Source organism: Sinocyclocheilus grahami, unplaced genomic scaffold (genome assembly GCF_001515645.1).
Source record: "Sinocyclocheilus grahami isolate Dianchi unplaced genomic scaffold, SAMN03320097.WGS_v1.1 scaffold1345.1, whole genome shotgun sequence".
Classification (NCBI taxonomy): Eukaryota; Metazoa; Chordata; class Actinopteri; order Cypriniformes; family Cyprinidae; genus Sinocyclocheilus; species Sinocyclocheilus grahami.
The window spans coordinates 193,441-216,313 of record NW_015506524.1 but is presented as its reverse complement, the minus strand read 5'-3'; the positions used below and the strand labels follow the sequence as shown (position 1 = coordinate 216,313).

At 36.6% G+C, this 22,873-nt stretch overlaps 1 protein-coding gene across 1 annotated transcript in view; it reads left to right on the top strand.

The window, feature by feature from the left end:
- LOC107569431 (disks large-associated protein 4-like) overlaps nucleotides 1-22,873 on the top strand; it is a 196,021-nt gene that overhangs the window by 21,211 nt on the left and 151,937 nt on the right. The window contains exon 2 of the mRNA XM_016255532.1: nucleotides 15,170-15,270. The gene's annotated coding sequence lies outside the window, so the exon portion shown is untranslated. The remainder of the gene's footprint in view (nucleotides 1-15,169; nucleotides 15,271-22,873) is intronic.

Below are 22,873 nucleotides of genomic sequence, written 5' to 3'. Positions count from 1 at the left end.
AAAACAGAGAGACAGGGAGAGCGATACAGAGCGACCGGCCGCGGTTCGGTCTCTAGATCAGGCTGACAATTGAAAAGCTCCACACGGAGCCCCAAGAACTCTGACTGACACCACCATTTAGCATCTCTCCTCAGGACTGACCTTCATCTGGGAGAAAAGACCCCGAAAACCCCTCTGGCAGCGCTCCAGACGGACATACGGCCCATGATCCTGTGCGGGAGCCAGCGGGTCTTTCAGTTCAGGTTTCTAGCTCACATTTGGGCTCCACACAGACACACAAGTATTTTGATTGAGAAGCTTTGACATTATTTAACATTCCAAACCTAGAAGAAATAGTAATGCATGATGTCACATACTGTACAATACTTTTCAAAAGTTTGAGGTCAGTAAGATTTTTTTGATCTTTTTGAGTCTCTTCTGCATAGTAAGGCTGCATTTATTTGATCAGAAGTACATTAAAAACATTATGAAAAATTATTACAATTTAAAATAACTGTTTTCTATTTGAATATCTTTTAAAATGTAATTAATTCCTGCGATGCAAAGCTGAATTTCCAGCATCATTCCTCCAGTCTTCAGTGTCACATGATCTTCAGAAATCAGTCTAATATGCTGATTTGCTGCTCAAGAAACATTTCTGATTATTATCAATGTTGTTATCAATAGGTGTGCTGCTTCATATTTCTGTGGAAAGGATTTTTTCAGGATTCTTTGACGAATAAACAGCATTTATTTAATATAGAAATCTGTTATGACATCATAAACATTTTAGTCACTTTGATTTTATTTTATTTTGTTTTGTTTTGTTTTATTAAAATAATAGCATTGATTGTTCTTGTGAACATAAAGGTTTGTTTCTTTCTTTTTATTTCTTCTAAGACTGAATAGCACTTTTTTTGATGAATGGGGTGATACAAATATGAGGTTGTCGTATTTTTACCAGGTCATTTTATTCATTGGCCTCTGGTCACCCGTCATTTTATAAAAGTATTTCGTGAGCAAAGTATTTTTTTCTCTAGAATGTGAGTAGTGGCTATTTTTTTATGTAATGTGACACGTTTCTTCATCTAGGCCTAGTTACAAACCGTTCTGCTGTGGACTGAGAGTGGATTAGATGTGGAACTGGTTGCTGCAGATCCAGCCCTGATTAGATCTTCATAGTGTGATTTCTCCCTCTCAAACATGACATTTTCTCATCAGTCACCCACTTGATTTGTTAGTCATAAAGTGATATTTCTACAGAGATGAGTTCTCGCAAAGCCTTGTTCAATTCAGCAGCTACAGAAAACCAATTAAATTAAGGTGAATATATCAGCGCACCGAGTGGAAAATCAAAGCCGCATCCGGGTGAATTTAAACTGGCGATTGAATTGTAGCACATCTCATGAATTTGAATAGAAGTGTATATAGAAGAGTTCTTCAGATAGCGAATCTCTTTCTTCGTGAAGTGGAGCTCATATAGTGCAGATATCATGTTGTTCTGTCAGCGATTTCCCCGAGGAGGAAAACAGAGAGACAGGGAGAGCGATACAGAGCGACCGGCCGCGGTTCGGTCTCTAGATCAGGCTGACAATTGAAAAGCTCCACACGGAGCCCCAAGAACTCTGACTGACACCACCATTTAGCATCTCTCCTCAGGACTGACCTTCATCTGGGAGAAAAGACCCCGAAAACCCCTCTGGCAGCGCTCCAGACGGACATACGGCCCATGATCCTGTGCGGGAGCCAGCGGGTCTTTCAGTTCAGGTTTCTAGCTCACATTTGGGCTCCACACAGACACACAAGTATTTTGATTGAGAAGCTTTGACATTATTTAACATTCCAAACCTAGAAGAAATAGTAATGCATGATGTCACATACTGTACAATACTTTTCAAAAGTTTGAGGTCAGTAAGATTTTTTTGATCTTTTTGAGTCTCTTCTGCATAGTAAGGCTGCATTTATTTGATCAGAAGTACATTAAAAACATTATGAAAAATTATTACAATTTAAAATAACTGTTTTCTATTTGAATATCTTTTAAAATGTAATTAATTCCTGCGATGCAAAGCTGAATTTCCAGCATTTTTTTAATTTGTGTAATATTGGTCAATAATTCAAAATTATAATAGTACTTTTAATGCATCAATTATGTCTTTCAGATTAAATTATTAATTAAGAAAAATATATTTTTTGCAGTATTAGCAAAAAATCACTAAATACAGGAGTTTCTGTTGCTTTGTTGAATTCACAGCAGCTCTGAGACATTATTCAAATAAACAAACCTTGAGAATCAAGGTCTTAAACACGCAGTCGCTTCTCAAAGGCACAGAGTTTATCTGAAAAATGTTTCTTTAAGCAGTATTTAGTCTTTTTTTAGTGGAAAGTCACCATAAACGAATTATTCAGCGCTCCATCTGCCGCGTGACCTCTGCATTTAAATGCATGTTTGGTCTCTTGTTCTGGAAATGTGCCGGTTTGCAGACGGCTCGCTCTAGCGTTTGACCTCGTCAGACCTGTTCGGTTTGCAGAACAAAAAGTGCAGCAGTTTTACTGTAAACAGACACACGAGCGTCTGCATTATTCAGTCAGAGGACAAACGCTGCTCCTTCACACACAGATAGAGATATCAAGACAATCAAAGAATTCTGAAAGACTAATAATATTTCACAGTATTACTGTATTTTTAATCAAGTGACTTCCTGTGATTTTTAGCTTCATTTGTTTTGTCAGAATTCTAAAGAGTTTATTTTTAGCAGATGTATACTATCTATTGTGCACATTAAGTGAATTATTTCTGGATGAACTTCTGCTTTTGAGGAACTACTGTCAGATTATATATAAGGAATGAAATGAAAGTAATATCAGTTGTTAAACTGCAAAAAGCATGTTTTCCAAAATGATAACTCGTGTGCTATGTAATGAGGTCATTTGACGTTGTGTTTTGTAAGGAATAGCATGCAGTATATACTGTAGTGTGTTCTGTGCAGTATTCACTAAGCAGTACACTAGTATTCCTTTCTGAACATAGCAAGAGAAAGAAAGTGTCCGTCTCTTTAGTAATCATCTGCTGCTGATATGCTTTGGTTCTGCACGCCAGAGGTCAAAAGTCACGGGCGGCCACATTAAAGCAGTTCTGGAGGTTAAGCGCTTCTCTCATGGGCAGAAAAGTGGAGCATAATAATCATTCCAGGCCGTGTCCCATTTCTTTGGTCACTCAGGACAGTCTGAGCCTGTTAGACATTCATCATCGGACAAGAGAGAGAAATAAGAGGCTCTAAATAACTATTTTAAATTTCAGTTTGAACTTTGAATGCTTACTAAGCGTCTCTCCGGCTCCACAGACGGCTGTAGGACGGACGGTGATGTGATTCTGGGTCGAGGGAGACTCTGGGGACGTTTGCTATCATACAGCCGTCTGCTTCCTTATTAGTCAGTGCAAAACATCCTCAAGGACCTTCATCGGGACGGCCTTTATGGGTGCTTCTCACCCACACACATGCAAACCCTCGCACAAAACAATTCAGAAATCAATTTGATTGATGTAATATTTTTTATTTATGTCAAATTGAAAAAGACGAATTTTCAGAAATAAATAAACAGCATGTGCTTTATGGTTCTCAGGATCGCAGCAGGATTGTCCCACAGAACTGAATAAATGAAAATTACAGGCCTCTCTCATCTTTTTAAGTGGGAGAACTTGCACAATTGGTGGCTGACTAAATACTTTTTTGCCCCACTGTAAATGATAAAAAATAATATATGACATGATATAAGATATAATTAGTATTTAGTACATGAAAAGCAATTTGATTTGATATTATTTTCATGTTATATATATATATATATATGTGTGTGTGTGTGTGTGTGTGTGCGTGTGTTTGTTTAGCCATATCAATATTGTGAAACATTAGACATTTTATTTATTAATTACTTTATTGTGTGTGTGTTTGTGTTTGTTTATGTGTGTGTGTGTGTGTGTGTGTGTTTAGCCATATCAATATTGTGAAACATACATTAGACATTTTATTTATTAATTACTTTATTGTGTGTGTGTTTGTGTTTGTTTATGTGTGTGTGTGTGTGTGTGTGTGTTTAGCCATATCAATATTGTGAAATATTATGTATATACATTATATATATTAATTATTTTATTGTGGGTGTGTGTTATCTTTTATATAAAATAGAGATTTATTAATAAGATATGAATGAAATAAAGTAAAATACCTTTTCACTGGATTTATTTGTTTATTTATTTAGTATTTCCTCAGACAGTACATCATACTTTCAGTGAAAATGTACCAGAATACTGGTCTGATCTGATGATTTGATTTGGCTGACATTTGTAATTTTCATTTTTCATAAATATTTTTTTTTAAATTTGCACAATTCAGTAGAAACCACAATTTAATCTTGCAGCACTGATCAGAAAATTAAAGAAAAATAAGTTAATCTCATAAACATACTTTCAGTGAAAATGTACCAGAATACTGGTCTGATCTGATGATTTGATTTGGCTGACATTTGTAATTTTCATTTTTCATAAATATTTTTTTTTAATTTGCACAATTCAGTAGAAACCACAATTTAATCTTGCAGCACTGATCAGAAAATTAAAGAAAAATAAGTTAATCTCATAAATATGCTTTGCAAACAATTCCTTTGCAGTTGCTTTTTGAATTGCAATTTCTTAAATACTCTTCGTGTCGTTCCAGCTCCAATTCAGCACTATTGAAAGCAAAACTCAGAATTCAGCTCAACCCTGTGACCTTTTTAAACTCTGCCTGTAACAGTAAAGCGCACATCAGCTGACAGAACGCACTGTTAGTATATGAGAGCAGAATCTGTACCGATGCTGTCAGACGCTGACCGCGAGAGACGCGAGACGCACAGCTGTCGGCTCAGGGTTTGCAGCAACAAACTACAGGTGACACAGCAGGAGTCAGTCAGCGGTCAGAAGCAGCTGGAGTTTTTCCGCAGAGATGTTTAGTGTCAGTTCACACAGAGTTCAGGGGGTTTGTTTGTGACTGTGTGTGTCTTTACTGAATGAAGAAGAGATTAATAATCGTCCTTGCGGCCTGCACAACATATATGATTCTCCAGCAGCTGTTTGTATGAAGAGCTAACAATGATTCACCTTTCAGTGCTGAACATTAAAGGAACTGTGTGCATGTGAATAGATGTCCGTCTCCACCTTTGCACACGAGCGCTTGGTCTGCATCTGTATGCACCTGGGTCACGCAAACACTCTCTGCATCATCCTCATCAGTATGTGCATCTCGCCACCTCTCTCTCTCTCTCTCTCTCTCTCTCTCTCTCTCTCTCTCTCAATAGGAGCCGCTTGCCGCATTGTCCTCAGATGCTGGTCTGAACCTCTGTACGTGAAGTGAGAATCTCCAGGGACCTCACCATGAGGGAATGTCACAATAGCAATCTCTCTTATGCTTCGTGATGTCTTTTCGCTTGCTGTTTGGATGTTCAGCTCAGATATTTAAATGGCGTAGGGCTGCAAAAAGTGAATTCATTTGGACCAGACAATGCGATTTGACAAGCAAAAGACTAAAGACTGTTTGTTTAGACAGTACGTTAAATGTTTTTTAATTAATGAATCAGATCAGTGGTTCCCAACTTGTCAGATGAAGCTCTGTAACTTATAGACATCACCAGTGTTCAATAACTTGCATCATTTTTCCTCCAAATTCAGAAGCACGGTTTGCAAATTTGGATGACATTTGTGAATATAGATATTCATTTTTGTAACGTGTGTGTATATATACAGTATATATTTAATTGCATATGTTCAATCATACCATATTTTTACATTTCTGTGAGCCTTTGACATCATCTTATGCTCGCATTAATCTTTTTAAAAAAAAATTTGTTCTATTAAATTTTATTTGTCATTTATTTTCATTTAGTAATGCTATTAAAAGTGATCTTTAGCACATCTTAAATAATAATATCTATAAGAAAAAAATATTAATCTGTTTGTTATACTGTGTATTATAAGTTTGTGATGCCTACAAATAATTTAAGGTTTTAGTATTTTATTTTATTATTTATTCAAAATTGTGTAAATATTGAATATTTTATTTAGACAAAATATTATATTGTCCAATTTTAAACGCAATAAAACTGGAAATCGCCAAAAAATATGCAGCACATGATTTAGATGATTTGCCATCCACTAACTGTCATGAATCCTGTCCATGGACTTCAGTTCGATCGCCACCAGAGTTCACCCTTCCGTTACATTGACTCTCACACTACACAGACTGTTACACATCACCCTGGACTACATTTCCCATGCTCCATTGAACTAATCACAATCTCACCTGAAACCAATCACACACAGCTGCCACCAATAACACACACTATATAAATCAGTCTCACACCACCATTCAACGCCGAGTATTGTTTAGCGTTTAGCACTTTCCCAGTGATAGCTACTTTACGGCGCCTGCTCTAGTTTTCATAGTGTAGTCATAGTCTTGCCTTGCCTGTTTTCCTGGTTCCTGATTCTTGCCAAGTATCTTGGATTAATCCCTTGTCTTGCAGTTTCGGACTGTGTTTGCACCTCGCCTGGACTATTGCTCGTGTTATTGGATTACCCCTCTTGTCAAGCCCTCTGGATACTGTTTGCCAATCGAAGACCCACGCTAGCCCTAGGAATATTCTTTGTCCTGCCTGTGATATACGTGTTATCTGACCCTTGCCTGTTTATTGACCACGCCTTTGCAAATAAAGCCTTGCACTTGGATTCTCACGTCTCGTTCGCGCCGTAACACTAACGTTCACTTTAATTAGTCTTTTAAAATATTTTTTAATTTACTTTCATTTTTAATATAATAACGCTATTAGAAGTATCTCAAAATAATATTGATGAGAAAAAATAAAAATTTGTTGCAAAGCCTAAATTCATTAAATTTTATTTATTTGGACAGAATTGTGTAAATAATATGCATTTCATTTAGACAAAATAGTATTTTTTGCTCGATAGTATTCATTCATTCATTTAATATTGGCCATTTACTGTTTATCACCATAACACTGGCTAATTTGGTAACAGTTTACAATAATGCCCCATTAGTTAATTGCATTGACTGACATTATTTATTAAAAACTGATATTTTTCCTGACTCATCTGCCAACTTTGATGTATTTTTTCCGTGCAAGGCGTTTTTTTGAGCAGCCTGGATGGTGTGCACAGCATGCTCTGTATTTACTCAGCTCACTAGGTTTTGTAACAGAGCTATGTGTGAGATTTGTGTAAAGCGATTCCAGCGGCCTCGTGGCAGTACAGTATGTGAAGATTCTGCTGCAGAAAGTGGGAGCTCTTTAGCGAAGGTCAAACTCAGCGTTCATCTCGATCTGATCTCCCTCCTCTAATCCTGCTTTCTGTGACGAGCCGTGCTCTGTTCGTCTCCTCGCTCTCATTCATGCTGTTGCTATTGGAAATGAGCGCTTTGCTCTGACAGCTGTGCCGGTTTAATCAGGTATTCTACTGGAAACGCCGTCGCTGTGACAACTCTGTCTGTGTGGCCATGCTTGTTAAAGACTCGGAGCGTCTCCGGGTGTCTCGCCCTGAGAAACACCCGCAAAGCCAACAGACAGATCCTACCGCCCTGCGCAGATTCTCTAAGTGTTGTCCTTTTTCACATGTGTGTGTCTGATGAGATCTTTTTCACACACCCACCTTTTTTCTCAACGCTAAAGATAAAACTTGTTTTCACATGTCTTCCGGGAGAGAGTAGACGATGAAAATGTTTTTTTTTCCTCAATATCTTTAGAGAAAATCAAAACAGAAGCAAATGTGTTTGTTGTTGATGTGCAAAGCATTTGACTGCAAATTTGGCCACATCTGAGTATAGTCTGAGACACTGTTGAGATCTCACTTGAAAATCTAGTTGATGTAAGATGTAGGACACTTCTGCAAAGTCTCCATTTGATATCACTGATGTCTAAGAGAAACTATTGAGATTCTAAGGAGTTCTCAGTTATGTATCAGCTCATGTTTTTGCTGAATATTCTTAGGAAGTGTAGCAAAATTGTTAACATGTAAAGTATTTGGACTGCAGACTAGCACAGCTGAGCATAGTTTGAGACATTGAGATCTCTTCAGAAAGACTCTTCAGTTGAGACTGAGGTGGTTTTCTCAGGAGAAACATCTGAGAAGTTGGACACTTCTGGAAAAGTCTCCTTTTGGTCTCCATTTGATCTCACTGATGTCTAAGAGAAACTATTGAGAAATTAAGGAGTTCTCAGTTAAGTCTCAACTCGTGTTTTTTGTCATTACTATGCTTAGGAAAAGTCAAGATGGAAGCAAATGTGTTCATTGTTGACATGCAAAGTATGCTGACTGCAGATGTTGACAGATCCGAGCAGAGTTTGAGACATTGTTGCGCTGTCCTCTGAAACTCTTGTTGAAACTTGGTTGTTTTTCTCAGGAGAAGCGTCTTGAGAAGTAGGACACTTCTGCAAAGTCTCCATTTAATCTCATTGATGTTTAAGTGAAACTATTGAGATATTGAAGAGTCATGATGGAGTTCTCACATTTTCCTGAATATTATTTGGTCAAAACAGAAACAAATGTGTTAATTGTTGACATGCAAAGTATTTTGATTATAGACTTTGGCCTATCCGAGCATAGTTTGAGACATTGTTGAGATCTCCTCTGAAACTCTACTTTAGTGTTGAGGAAGATGACACTTCCACAAAGTCTCCATTTGATCTCGATAATGTCTAAGAGAAACTAAGAAATCATGATGGAGTTCTCAGCTATGTCTTAGGAAAAATCAAAAACAGAAAGATTGTTGACTTGCAGAGTATTTACACTGCAGACTTTGGCACATCTGAGCGTAGTTTGAGACATTGTTGAGATCTCTTCTGAAAAAGACTTGGGTGTTTTTCTCAGGAGAAACATAATAAAAGTCGGACACTTCTGGAAAAGTCTCCATTTGTTCCAAATTTGTATTTTGCTTGCAGGCTTTGGCACATCTGTGCATAGTTTGAGACATTGTTGAGATCTCTTCAGAAAATGTAGTTGAGACTTGAATGTTTTCTCTGGAGAAACACCTGAGAAGTAGAACCCTCCCACAAAGTCTAAATTTGATCTCACTGACATCTAAAAGAAATTACTGAGATATTAAGGAGTCATTATGGAGTTCTCAATTGTCTCGACTCATGTTTGCTTCCTAAATAATTTTAGGAAAAGTCCAAACAAAAGCAAATGTGTTCATTTTTGACATGCAAAGTATTTTCACTGCAGACTTTGGCACGTCTGAACGTAGTTTGAGAAACTATTGAGATCTCATTTGAAAATCTATTTCAGACTTGAGTGTTTTTCTCTGGAGAAGTTGGACACTTCCACAAAAAGTCTCCCTTTGCTCTTCATTTGATCTCATTGATGTCTAAGAGAAACTGTTAAGATATTAAGGAGTCATAATGGAGTTCTCAGTTATGTCTCAATTCATGTTTTTCCCCCCTAAATATCCTTAAATAAAACAAAAGTAAATGTGTTAATTGAAGACATGCAAAGTATTTTGACTGCAAACTTCAGCACATCTGAGCATAGTTCTGAGCATACGTCTCAATTTGAGCTCACGTGTCTCTTACAGTTCCTGGGGAGAAATGAAAAACCGACTCAGATGAGTTAATAGCTCTTGATTATGTCTTATTTAAGTTTAAAATTCATGAGAATTTAATGAGAAATGTTTGAGCTGATATTGAGAGCTCTCACTTTTGATTACAGATTTTGAGATCTTGGAATATACGAGCACAATTTGAGACATTATTGAGAACTTTTATGATTACTAGAGTCTTTCTCTACAGAAAAGTCTCATTGATGCATAAGAGACACTTCTGAGATGATAAAGAGATCTCATTTGTGATTTCTCTGTTCTACGTGTGAGAGAGCCATTTGCCTGCTGCAAGAGACGAATATGGCGAGTTATTAAGCCTCTTCCACAGACGTCAAGCGTTATGTATGAATTTCTGGAGAGCAGGGTGCTAAGTAGCCATTAGCTCCTGGATGAACCTGAAGCTGAGATTCAGAGCTTCTTTCACGACTCTAAATAAACTGAACTTCCCACTGCAATCATCACGGATGGCTTCAAGACTGACAGGCTGGAAATGGGATTTCGCTGGAGAGCTGATGAATCTCTAAATGGGGAAGGCAGGAGGGATATTTGGCCATTTACCCCATAAAGATTTCATTTGACAACCCTTCAACCTCCGCCCACTGCTGCAATATCTGTGTGAGCGTGTGTGTGTGTGGGTTAGTGAGTAAATCAGGTGTCAATCTGACTTGTTATAGTCTAGTTTGGTGTCTTGAGTGGGTCTTCCAGGTAGAGAACACCTACACGACAAACTTTCATGTGTGGGCGAGTGTGAATTAGACAGCTGTAAGGTGCCATGGGCCAGTCACCCAATCCGTGACAGCAAAATGAATATCAGTGGAAATGGTGAAAATATATTCCCACATTTATTCCCAGATGGTGCGATTTCCTTTCGGAGCAAAACACAGCTTGTCGCAAATAATGTGTCTCAGGACAGACAGAATATTGACAGTCTTTTGTCTTTAGTGAATGTGATTCGGTGTGTGTTTGGTAATGTGTGTTTTGACTGGCGCTGAGATTGGATGCTTTTGATTTGTCATCTGCTCATGAGCCTTATTCACATGAGACTGAATTAGTCGGGGAAATTTGGGTTTCACAGTATTTTGTGATTTAAATCTCATATGAATCAAACACTGTGTTTTTCTCATACAGTCCTTGTAAAGGATAAATTACCGGTATTTTACCTGTGCTCGCTGAGAAATCATATGTCTTCGATTGCGGTCTTTTTATACCCAATCATGTTGTCAATTGACCTAATAAGTTGCAAATTGGTCCTCCAGCTGTTCCTTATATGTACATTTAATTTTTCCGGCCTCTTATTGCTACCTGTCCCACCTTTTTTGGAATGTGTAGCTCTCATGAAATCGAAAATGAGCCAATATTTGGCATGACATTTCAAAATGTCTCACTTTCAACATTTGATATGTTATCTATATTCTATTGTGAATAAAATATAAGTTTATGAGATTTGTAAATTATTCCATTCCTTTTTTACTCACAATTTGTACAGTGTCCCAACTTTTTTGGAATTGGGTTTGTACATGTACTTACTATATGATTAGAGTTAGGGGTTGCACTTTATTTTACAGTAAGTGAACTTACATGTACTTACAGTGTACTTATAATGTGCCTACCTAAGAAAGTACTGGTAATAATAGGTAACTACATGGGGTAGGTTTAGGTTTAGGGGTAGGTTCAGGGTTAGTACCTAGTTATTAACTAGTCATTGTAATTACTAAAATAAGTACATAGTATGCACACGAGTAACCGGACTGTAAAATAAAGTGCTACCGAGTTAGGATTAGGGTTTGGTTTAGGGTTACTTGCATGTAATTATGCATAATTTATTGTTATTATAATACTAAGTACATATAACATGTAACAAGGACACCTTAAATAAAGTGTTACCTTATTTTGTTAATGAACCAGAATAAACATCTACAGCAATTTTTAGCAATTCCTTCATGTCTCATTACTTGATCTACAAAAGGTTACTGTAAGATCTTTTGCTCAAAATTGGATTAAAAATGCAGTTACTTCATGAAAAAAAATAAATAAATAAATAACTTTTTATATGTATATATTTACATCTCTTTTTTCACTCATTATTTGACCAGACTGCTTAAAGATTATTTTTTTTGCTGAAATATTTTAATAAAAAATTTAATTATAAAGTATATAGCATTTCAAATCACTTTTTTCACGCATAATTTGGCCAAACTGCTGAAAGATAGAACTTATAAATAAATAAATAATTGTAATAAAAAATTCTAAAATTTTCATTTGTAATTGTGATTTTAATTAAAAATCACTTTTTCACTCATAATTTGACGTTAACCTAAACATTAACTGAAATAAAACAAGGCGACAATTAAAAGCAAACATTCATTAAAACTAAAATTAAAATAAGAATTATTTAAAAATAAAAACAGAAACAAAGCTACTAAAATGTTACCTAAAATGAAAGGTTAAGCACAAAATATATTAAAAAAGTACTAATTTAAAAATGATAAAAACTGCAGTAGTATCTATATGATACTAAAATAATGCAGTCAAATGAAGGATGGGATTCAGAGGATGGAATTACTATTGCACAAGACTGAACTAAGCACGGTTTTCTGGTCATGCCAAGACATTTTTATCACTTCATTTTCATTTACACTCATATTTTCTTGTTATTTTTCCAAGCTTATCTTCAAAGGGGCGCATTTGACCCCAAACGCTCTCTGTGAAGATGAAAAAGACAGGGTGAAGAAACGCTGTCTTGTAAATCAAATAAATGAGGTATTAATAAGCACGTTAGTCGAAGTATCAAAGCTTTCTCGGGCGTCGATCACAGCGGCTGACAGTATGTGTTTCTGAAACAGAGCCCAGCAGCGCTGAATAATTGACGCTATTTGTTTTTGCACAGTCATGCTTTGGATGAGAGTGTGTTTATGTGTTTCTTCACCTGATCTCACAAAACAAGCGCCTTTAAGAACGGGTGCCTACTTTCTTTTTGCACTTTAATAAAGGTTTTTGCACCGACACGTTCTGAAATATTTAGCTTCAGTTCTGTCACTCGTTCATTTTTGGTCATATTGTGGTGATTTTGTTTTCTTGTCTGTTGCTGCAAAACCACGAATGTTGACTGTGATCAGTGAGTTGAAATATATCAAGGGAGAGCTAACCGTAAGCATTCCCATTTATTTCAATGGCAGTTGCTTGGCTGGTGAATGCAGTACAGAAAGAATGTAAAGCCATCATTGCACCAACCAAGCAACTGCCATTGAGATGCATGGGAACATCACGAAAGCGTTCTTTCTTTAAAGAAATAGTTGACCCAAAAATGAACAATTTACTGACAGTTTACTCACTCTCAGGTCATCCAAGATGTAGATGAGTTTGTTTCTTCATCAGATTTGCAGAAATGTAGCATTGCATCACTTGCTCCGCAATGGATGCTCTGCAGTGAATGGGTGCCGTCAGAATGAGAGTCCAAACAGCTGATAAAAACCTCACAATAATCCACAAGTAATCCACACTGCTCCAGTCCATCAGTTATTGTCTTGTGAAGCCAAAAGCAGGATGTTTGTAAGAAACAAATTCATCATCAGGTTGTTTTTAACTTCAAGCCGTTGCTTCTGGTCAGAATACAAGTCCATAATCCATAACACTTCCTCCAGTGAAAAAGTCCATCTCCTGTTGTCTCTCACATAAAAATCCACCAACATATTTGTTCTGAACTGTTTTGGACTGTTTCTGCTCGCAAGCAGTGTTTAATCTGTGCAGAATTCTCTCCCGATTCAGCTTAAACAACTTTTTTTTACTGGAGAAAGCAATATTATAGATAGAGGACTTGTTTTTTAGCCAGAAGCAATGCTTTGAAGTTAAAAACAAACCTAATGATGGATTTGTTTCTGATAGACTGGAGTGGTGTGGATTAATTACTTGTGGATTATTGTGATGTTTTTATCAGCGGTTTAGACTCTCATTCTGATGGCACCCATTCACATGCAGTCCATTGGTGAGCGAGTGATGGAATGCTACATTTCTTCAAATCTGATGAAGAAACAAACTCATCTACATCTTGGATGGCCTGAGGGTGAGGACATTTTTAGCAAATTTTCATTTTTTTGGTGGGTATCTTTGTAGACATATAACATTTGTCTGTTGTTGTTTAGCATACTGTATAACTGTTTCACAGACTATGCTCAGAATATGCCATTTTTCTGCATACTGTACATGCTATATTTCCAAAAATGTTTAATATGCAACAATGCTTGAACTAATTAATTCACAATGCAATGCATTTGACTTGACCCTCCATTTCCAGCGTGACAAATCAAGTCATCTTAGCCATAAAGTTTAACACGTTTTTCATTATTTAATTGGTCCACCAAGAGTTTTAACACAAAATTGCATTCAAAATCCACAAAAAACGGCAATATATCTGACATAACTGAAAGCCTTTGCAGAATTAAACATGCACATAATGACGTCATATGACAGCAATGTGGCACAATACTGTGGCTAATGATGCATGAAATCTGGGTGAGATGGTGGTTTGCATGTATAAGGCCTATATATTTTTTTATTTGGCTGGATTTTGATTTTGTGTATGTTTAGTGCCACAGTAATGAGCCAAAGCATTTTAAACTGGTTCATGTGAACTGAAATATAATGTGCACATGCAGAACAGCCTCTGATGCTGTAATCTACTCAATTATGATCTATTTTAATTATGATAATTAATGCCGGTTTTATATTACAGCACTATAAACTAGCATGGCTTTCATTTTCAATACCGTTGTGCACAAAATATTCAGCTCTGAGCCAAACCAACTGGCTTATGAAATCAAGGTCCCGTTTTTATTGCATTGTTTCTTTTTGGTGACAGGAGTAATTGATCAAACCCAGAATTAAAATCGCCGTATTCAGGGACAGAGAGACTCTCCGTTCGCTTTCATTCGATTTGAGCGAGCGGATCGTATCACTTTGTTTATTGAATCTGCTGCTGAATTCATTTGGTTCAGACCTCGGCACAATAAAACCCAAATTATCTCCCTGAGGAAAATGCTTTAAGTATATTTAATCAGGACAGGATCAGAATTAATTTCGGGAGACTCCCGGGAAGCTTTGCCTGAACTCAGTTTGAGTGTTTCTCAGACCTTGAAATGATTGTCACTGGAGAATCGCTATTAGACAAACATTTAGTCCGGGAGATAGTTAAATCTTGTTTAGTTTAGGAAGGTTTATCTTACACTGAATCTATAGCATCACTTTTGCTCATATTTAGGATCTGAATAAATTCCTAACCCTAATTATTTGTGCTCTGGATCATGTGACTCTTTGAGGAGAGCAACTATTACTTGCATTTGTTCACCAAAAAACACATTTGAGCTTTGCTTTGTGTGGGTGAAACGCCAAACAATGCAAACACTGAACATTTAGTCAGTCATTAGGCTCTTGATTGTGGTATTATATTCGGGCTAATTATCTGTGAAGATTAATTTCATCCTCTTGAGCTGCTTAAAAATGAATGTGAAGGAATATGGAGGTTCTGATTTGAGCTGTCTGTCGTCTGCTTTCAGAATGACACAAAGCGCTGGGAGGATTTCGCTGTATTTGTGGAGCGCTCCAGAATGTCCGTCCCATCTCACACGATGCTGAGCATGTAAAGATCCGGACTGAGGTAAGAAGACTTTTATTAAAGCGCTTCTCAACTGGTTTTTGCTAAAAGGCTCAGATTTTACAGCTCGTACCGAATGAACACAGTAAAATAAATAAAATAATATAACATAAATAAATGTATTATTATTGAAATATATTATTTGTAGCTTAAATGTATTTTTAGATAAATAAAACAAATTATTGTTAAATAAAATAAAATTATTGTTTAAAATATTGTTTATTTATTATATATTTATATTGCATATTTTAATTATATATTTATTATAAAAACATTGAATGTGTTATTGTTTAAATGTATTATTTGTAGTTTTTAAATGATTTAATTAAATTAAATGAATGATTAATTAAACTAAATTTTATATATATATATATATATATATATATATATATATATATATATACACACACACAAACACACACATGCATACATACATAAACATACAATAATTCTAAATATTTATTAGATAACATTGAATATATTATTATTGAAATTTCTTATTTGTAGCTTAAATTTCTTGACATTAAAATATATTTTATATATATATATATATATATATATATATATATATATATATATATATACACACACACAAACACACACATGCATACATACATAAACATACAATAATTCTAAATATTTATTAGATAACATTGAATATATTATTATTGAAATTTCTTATTTGTAGCTTAAATTTCTTGACATTTCTTGAACAATTAAAATAAATTATTGTTTAAAATATTGTTTAAAATATTGTTTAAAATATTTACTATATTTATATTTGTAGTTTAAATGTAATAAAAGTTATTAATGAAAAAGTTTGGGGTATTGTAGTGTAGTATTTAATTACTACTTTTTGAAATAGTTTTTTATACATATAGAATTCATTTATATTACATATTTATATTAATTTCATATTTATTATGATTATAAAGCATACGTAATATAGGTCCTGTTTTCTTATGCCATTTATTTATTAATATTAGCTATTTAAATTGAATTACTATAACCAACAACAAAAGATATGAGAATGATTTTCTCCTCGCTTAAAAAAAGTTTATATTTTTATTTATTGTGCTGTCCTTAATATGCATAATTTTATGCTTAGATGTAGTTTATTATTTGCATATTGCATCTTTTTTTCCCCCTGGCTCCCTGTCACCCATCAGAACAGACCCACGGCCCATTTTGACTTTGCGACACACCAGTTGAGAAGCGCTGTTTTCCAGCACGCTGCGGTGGACACTGCGCTCGCCTTTGAACACCAGCATTGTGCCTTTGCCGTTTGTTATTGTTCACTTTCACAGCGCAGTGGCCTTGATTGTGCTGATCTGCTGCATTCATAATGTACTTCAGAATGGGAAGATCAAGTCTGTGCTCTGGCAGTCTTGTTCAATCAATAATGAAACGAGGTCTTTGTCTAGCACTCTGTCAGACGTGACTTTCCGCTCAAATCTGGACTAGAAACGGCGAATCGCTGCTGGTTTATGCATGCATGCACGAGTCCATGTGATTCCGAGGCTCCGATCTCAGACTTTGTTGTCGAAAAGATAAATGACTGCTGGTGGACTATAAACGAATTCATCTATGGAACGTCCCCTAACCGCAACCACGTGCATGTAGGCAATGTAGCCAACAAAAGCCAATTTGATTTAACCTCCAAAGAGCTTTGTGACATGCTCTTTTTTTTCTAGGTGATTCTAAAGCATTGGTGAGATTGAATGAGGGGCCCCTGGGGGCCAGTCTTGTATATGAAGAGTCAAACATGGAGATATGTGTGCAGATTGATGGGCCGCTTGCCAATAGTTCATCAGCAGGCTGTACGCTCAGCTGCTCGCTCCGGTTCAGATTTATGATGTCATAATGCCGATGAGTGACCTCCAGTGAGGCAAAACCACCGCTGCAGTTTCATCACTTTGATGGGAGCGGCGTCTTTAACTTTGCCAGTAACTTTTAGACGGACGATCCATCCCGAACTACAACTTCAAAGGATTTGTGCAAGACAACTTGTGCTGTGAGACAACTTGAGTAAGCTATGGTTAGGTTGACTACCTTACAAATTATTTCTCTGCAGTGCTTGAAAATGTTGTTCTGTTTCAGTTTTATAATATACCGTATATATAACCCACATTTTTTTCCGTCATTCACAGAATTGTTTTAGCAGTGACGGAAATATCTGAAGGCTCTCCGTCACTTTGACATTACACTGACGGTGATCTATTGTAATTTATAACTGTAATACCCACCCCTGTCCAGTTGGTGGCGAGTGCGCTCCAGTGTGGCAGCAGAGCGCGGGATCATCAGCTCCAGAACAAAAATAAAACACTCACGAGCACTAGTAAAGCAAAAACACTTCGCGCTGCCACATTAAAGAGTGCCAAAACGATATTTATTGCTTGAATTTCCTATTAAAACGGACAGAATTTGAAATCTGAGACTTTGTTTCATATCAAACATAACAACGCACAAAGCCTGTTGCGATTTATTGGATGGGAGGCGCATTATATGTACGGTCAGTGCCGATCCTAGACTTCTGGGGGCCCTACGCAAAACTGTGTCAGTGGGGTGCAGTGGAGTGGGGTATGAGTGGTTATGAACGAATGAATGAAACGCATTTGTCCGTCTTTCACTCCGTCTCGAATCGCGCTCGCGGAAAGCGCTAGAGAAACAGAGTCTCTTCTGTGGCTCGGTACTGATTTTTTTAGTCTCGAGCAAAACTGAACGACATTCACGTTACATGATTTGACTGATTTTTACGTAGAAAGGGCGACAGCGCACGGTATTAAAAGAAATGAACATTCATGTTTTCATAAACGCTGTCCAAATTCAAAAACTAAACTAAAATGAAATCATCTTTGAGAGCAAGGGGGCCCCCTGGTGTTTACGCGTATTTTGCGTATAGGGAGGATCGGCTCTGTGTACGGTTCATTCATCATCTGAAAACAGAATCGATTGGTATTTAAGATTCGATATTGGTTCATAAAAATGAGAATTTATTAAAATCGAGAAATCTAATTTTTTTTACCCAGTCCAAGCATATTTTTGTTGTTGTTAGTGTCCTCCGCTGTCACTGCGGTGTGTTGAACATGAAAAGTGACGCACAGTCCAGAGGTGTAAAGTATTGTAAATCCATTGCAAGAAGAATTCTGCTTTTTAATTTTACTTAACATTATTTTATTTATCCATTATACTGAATATACCTTTTTTAAAGATATTGTTTTTGTTTGTTTGTTTGTTTTGTAATTTTGAGGGGTTCAGTTTTATTTTGGTTTTAATAACATGATTGCACTCCTCACAAATCAACTCTTTCTTGTTTTTGTTTCATGCTCTCTATGCCTTGCCCTGGACTTTTATGTCACTTCCTGTCTCCCGTGGTGTTTGTAGTCAGTTTGTAGTCCGTTTGTTCATTGGTTCCCCTTGATTAGTCTCCCCAGGTGTGTCTTATCTTGTTAAGCTTGTTAGCCCCCTGTGTGTATATATAGCCCTAGTTTTTCTTTAGTTCCTTGTGAGTTGTTGAATGTAATGGTTGTCTGTTTGCCAGTCATTCTGTTCTTTGTTCCCTTTGGTTTTTGGCTTATTGTTTGTTCTAGTTTTTCCATGAAATACCAGCACATAGATTCTTGCCTCTGCCTGTTTTCCGCAGCTTCTCCACAACGTTACAGTTTTTGACTGGCATGACTCTTTGACTAGTGCATCTTTGAGCCTATATTTAGTATAAGTAAAATACTTAAGTACTGTTAAAATCAGATACTCTAAGACTTTTACTCAAGTTGTTTTGGAATTGGTGACTTGTAACGTGTAGTGGAGTAATTTTCACTGTAAGGTATCTGTACTTTTACTCAAGTATGGTTTTTAGGTACTCTTTATACCTCTGGCACAGTCTCTGTTCATCTGTTCTCTTCATAAATAAATAAATGCATAGGCCTATATGCTCGTCCTGGAGGTTTATTATTAAAAATGAAAATGTGATCTACACATTTTAACAGTGATTTCTTAGCCAATTAAAAGGAAGAAATGAGAGAAAAATAAAACTTGTCAATTAAAAAATTAATTTGACATTTCCCCTCACTTCTGAAATGATGGCTACGCCCCTGGATAATGGCTCCAAAAGAGTTCAATTTAATGTAAGGACTCTTGCAAAGATTCTTCCTTATGAATTTATCAATAAATAGCCAAGACTTGAGCACCTTAAAACCTAAAGAACGTCAACACTGAGCTCTAACAGAAGTGAAAGCATAAATGAAATGCTGTGTGGCTGGAGGTGAGTGACAGGCGGCTGATTAATGAAAGTCTTCTGTAGGTTCAGTGTGATGACCTGAACTGAAAACACTTCGTCTGATGAGTCACTTCTCTCAATAACGTCACTCTCGCTTCAGGCCGTTCTGGAGGAGGAGCCTCTGTCACATATTTACCTCATTCACATATATATGATACTGCCATTTTTGATGAAACTGTGATCGTGGCATTTGTTAGTTAGCATGTTAGCATCCCTGATGGAAAATCCACAGCAGCTAGCTTAAGCTCCTTTAAAAATGTATGCCTTTTAAATCGGCATAAATCAGGGAGGTTATTTTCTCATCTTTTATTTATTTTATGCATGCATTTTGCGGATGTTCAGAAGAATCTGTTCAGAGATGTTTACTTGCATGCAGCATTATACAGTTTAATAACTCAGTGCTTCTCTCTGATCTCCATCATACCTGAACACACTTACAGCAGAGACACATTAACATCAGAGGCGTGCTGCGAAACAAAAGCTAAAACAACAATGAGCTACAGTAGATCACATATTCATGCACTGATTTTTTTATTTTTTTTACTAATTAATCATTTTTACTATTTTTTTTTAGAAATGAACTAGATTTTTATGTTTCTGAAGAGAATGTGAGAGTTGTTCATGCCACAATTAGTGTTTGTCAATGTTTTGGTGTTTGGATTTTTAGCTTGTTTTCTGTTCAGTTGCTAGGGTGTTCTGGGTGTGTTTTAATGTGTTGCTATGCAAATTCTAGGGTGTTATTAATGTTTAAACACATTTTTTTTGTGGTTGCTGAGATGTCAATTTCTATACAGTTGCTAGGGTGTTGCGGGTGTCTTAATGTGTTGCTATGCAGTTTCTAGGGTGTTGTGACTGTTTAAGCACATTGCTTATGTGGTTGCTAAGATGTTTATTTCTATACAGTTGCTAGGGTGTTCCGGGTGTTTTAGTGTGTGTTGCTATGCAGTTTTCAGTGTATTATGACTGTTTAATCACATTGTTTATGCGGCTGCTAAGATGTTCATTTCTGTACAGTTGCTAGGGTGTTCCGGGTGTTTTAATGTGTTGTTATGCAGTTTCTGAGTGTCATGACTGTTTAAACACATTGCTTATGTGGTTGCTAAGATGTTTATTTCTATACAGTTGCTAGGGTGTTCCGGGTGTTTTAGTGTGTGTTGCTATGCAGTTTTCAGTGTATTATGACTGTTTAATCACATTGTTTATGCGGTTGCTAAGATGGCAATTTCTATACAGTTGCTAGGGTGTTGCGGGTGTCTTAATGTGTTGCTATGCAGTTTCTAGTGTGTTATTACTGTTTAAACACATGTTTTATGTGGTTGCTAAGATGTCAATTTCTATACAGTTGCTAGGGTGTTGCGGGTGTATCAATGTGTTGCTATGCAGTTTCTTGGTTGTTATGATGGTTTCAACATTTTTATGTGGTTGCTAAGATGTTCATTGCTGTTCAGTTGCTTGGGTATTCTAGGTGTTTCTGTAGTGTGTTGCTATGCAGTTTCAAGGTTGTTATGACTGTTTAAGCACATTGTTCATGAGGTTGCTAAGATGTTAATTTCTATTCAGTTGCTAGGATGTTCTGGGTGTTTTTAGTGTGTTTCTATGCAGTTTGTGGGGTGTTATGTCTGGTTAAGCACATTGTTTATGCTGTTGCTACAATTTTTCATTTCTATGGAGTTGCTAGGGTGTTCTGGGTGTGTTTTAATGTGTTGCTATGCGGTTTCTAGGGTGTTATGACTGTTTAAACACATCTTTATGTGGTTGTTAAGATGTTAATTTCTATTCAGTTGCTAGGGTGTGTTTTAGTGTGTGTTGCTATGCAGTTTTTAGTGTCGTATGTCTGTTTAAGCACATTATTTATGCGGTTGCTAAGATGTTCATTTCTATACAGTTGCTAGGGAGTTCTGGGTGTTTTTTTGTTACTATGTGATTCCTAGGGTCTTAGGAGTGTTTATGCACATTTTGTGCATAAACTCAGGGTGTTCTGAGTCATATTACTTGCATGAAGGAGTCCTGGCGTCCCTGTGATCTTCTGGTCTCTAGTTATGGCTCATGTTCCTCCTTCAGTGTGCATCTGTGTGATTTCTTCACCTGTTTTCTGGTCCAGCAGGTGAAAATGCTGCGTTTGATCACTCAGTAAAGTAACAGCACATTCTCCTCAGCAGCTCACATGATTTGAGGGATTATTCATGTCTGTAGATCCAATGGTGCGGGATGGGTTATGTCTTAGCTAACACCACTTATCTCTGTATCCAGCCGTGTGTGTGTGTGTGGGACAGAAACAGTGTGACTGGTATTATGGGATGTCATTGTGAGTGTGGATGTCCTCTGTACTTCATCCTCAGGCAAAATGATTCAGTAGTTTCACATAAGAACAACAGCAGATTAACACCACATGCTTGCGTTCAACAGAATCACCACATAAACACACACATTAGCGTTTGACTGTGTTTGAATGACTCTTGTCAGAGGACATGACTGAGGGTGTTAGGGTGCTCAAAGAACATGCTCTTTAACTTTTGTTTAGATGGTGTCAATACCAGATCGATCGAACTCCCACGCGGTGCACAGGATTGCAGATTAATTCCTGTTTTTCTGTCTGCGATTATTATAGAGGAGTATTGCTTGCACATCTCTCTTTCACTATTTATTTATTTTTTTTAGATATACTGTAAATGCAGATATAGAGTGAGGTCTTAACATGTCACATAACATTAAAATGTCTCTCTGAGTCACCCTCATTTTGCTCATGTTTATGCCAGAGGAAGAACAAACTGGAAAGGATGCTGGGAGGTTTGAACGCTAGCATGAATTTATCATTTATTTTTGTATTTTATGAAGAAATTATGAGCCTTATTTGCTTGTGCTAAACTCAGCACCGCACCGCAATGCAAGCATGCTGAGAGCAGACAGTGGTTGCTATGCAGTTGCTAATTGTTCTGAGAGGTTGTCAGGGTGTTGCTAGGTGGTTGGTTTTGACATTTGAGATCGACATTTATGTCATGCCTTAAAAATTTCAATTCATTCCCTGAATGTGATTTTCATTTTAATTGAGGTAGCAAACATGGTGCTGACATGCAGATGTATGGAATTAAAATTAAAATGAATGGAAATGTAAAGAAAATCACATTACTAATATTTCACAAGAAAATTTTATGAAGACAAACTTAGATTTTTTGGATGGATGGATGGATAAAACAAGTGCAAAAGAGCAAACTAATGATCAAACAAACGATAGAAAGAATTAACAAATGAATAAAGAGCGAACGAACGATGTGAAAGCTTGGGTGTGTGTGTGTGTGTGTGTGTGTGTGAGGGAGAGGGAGAGATACTGTA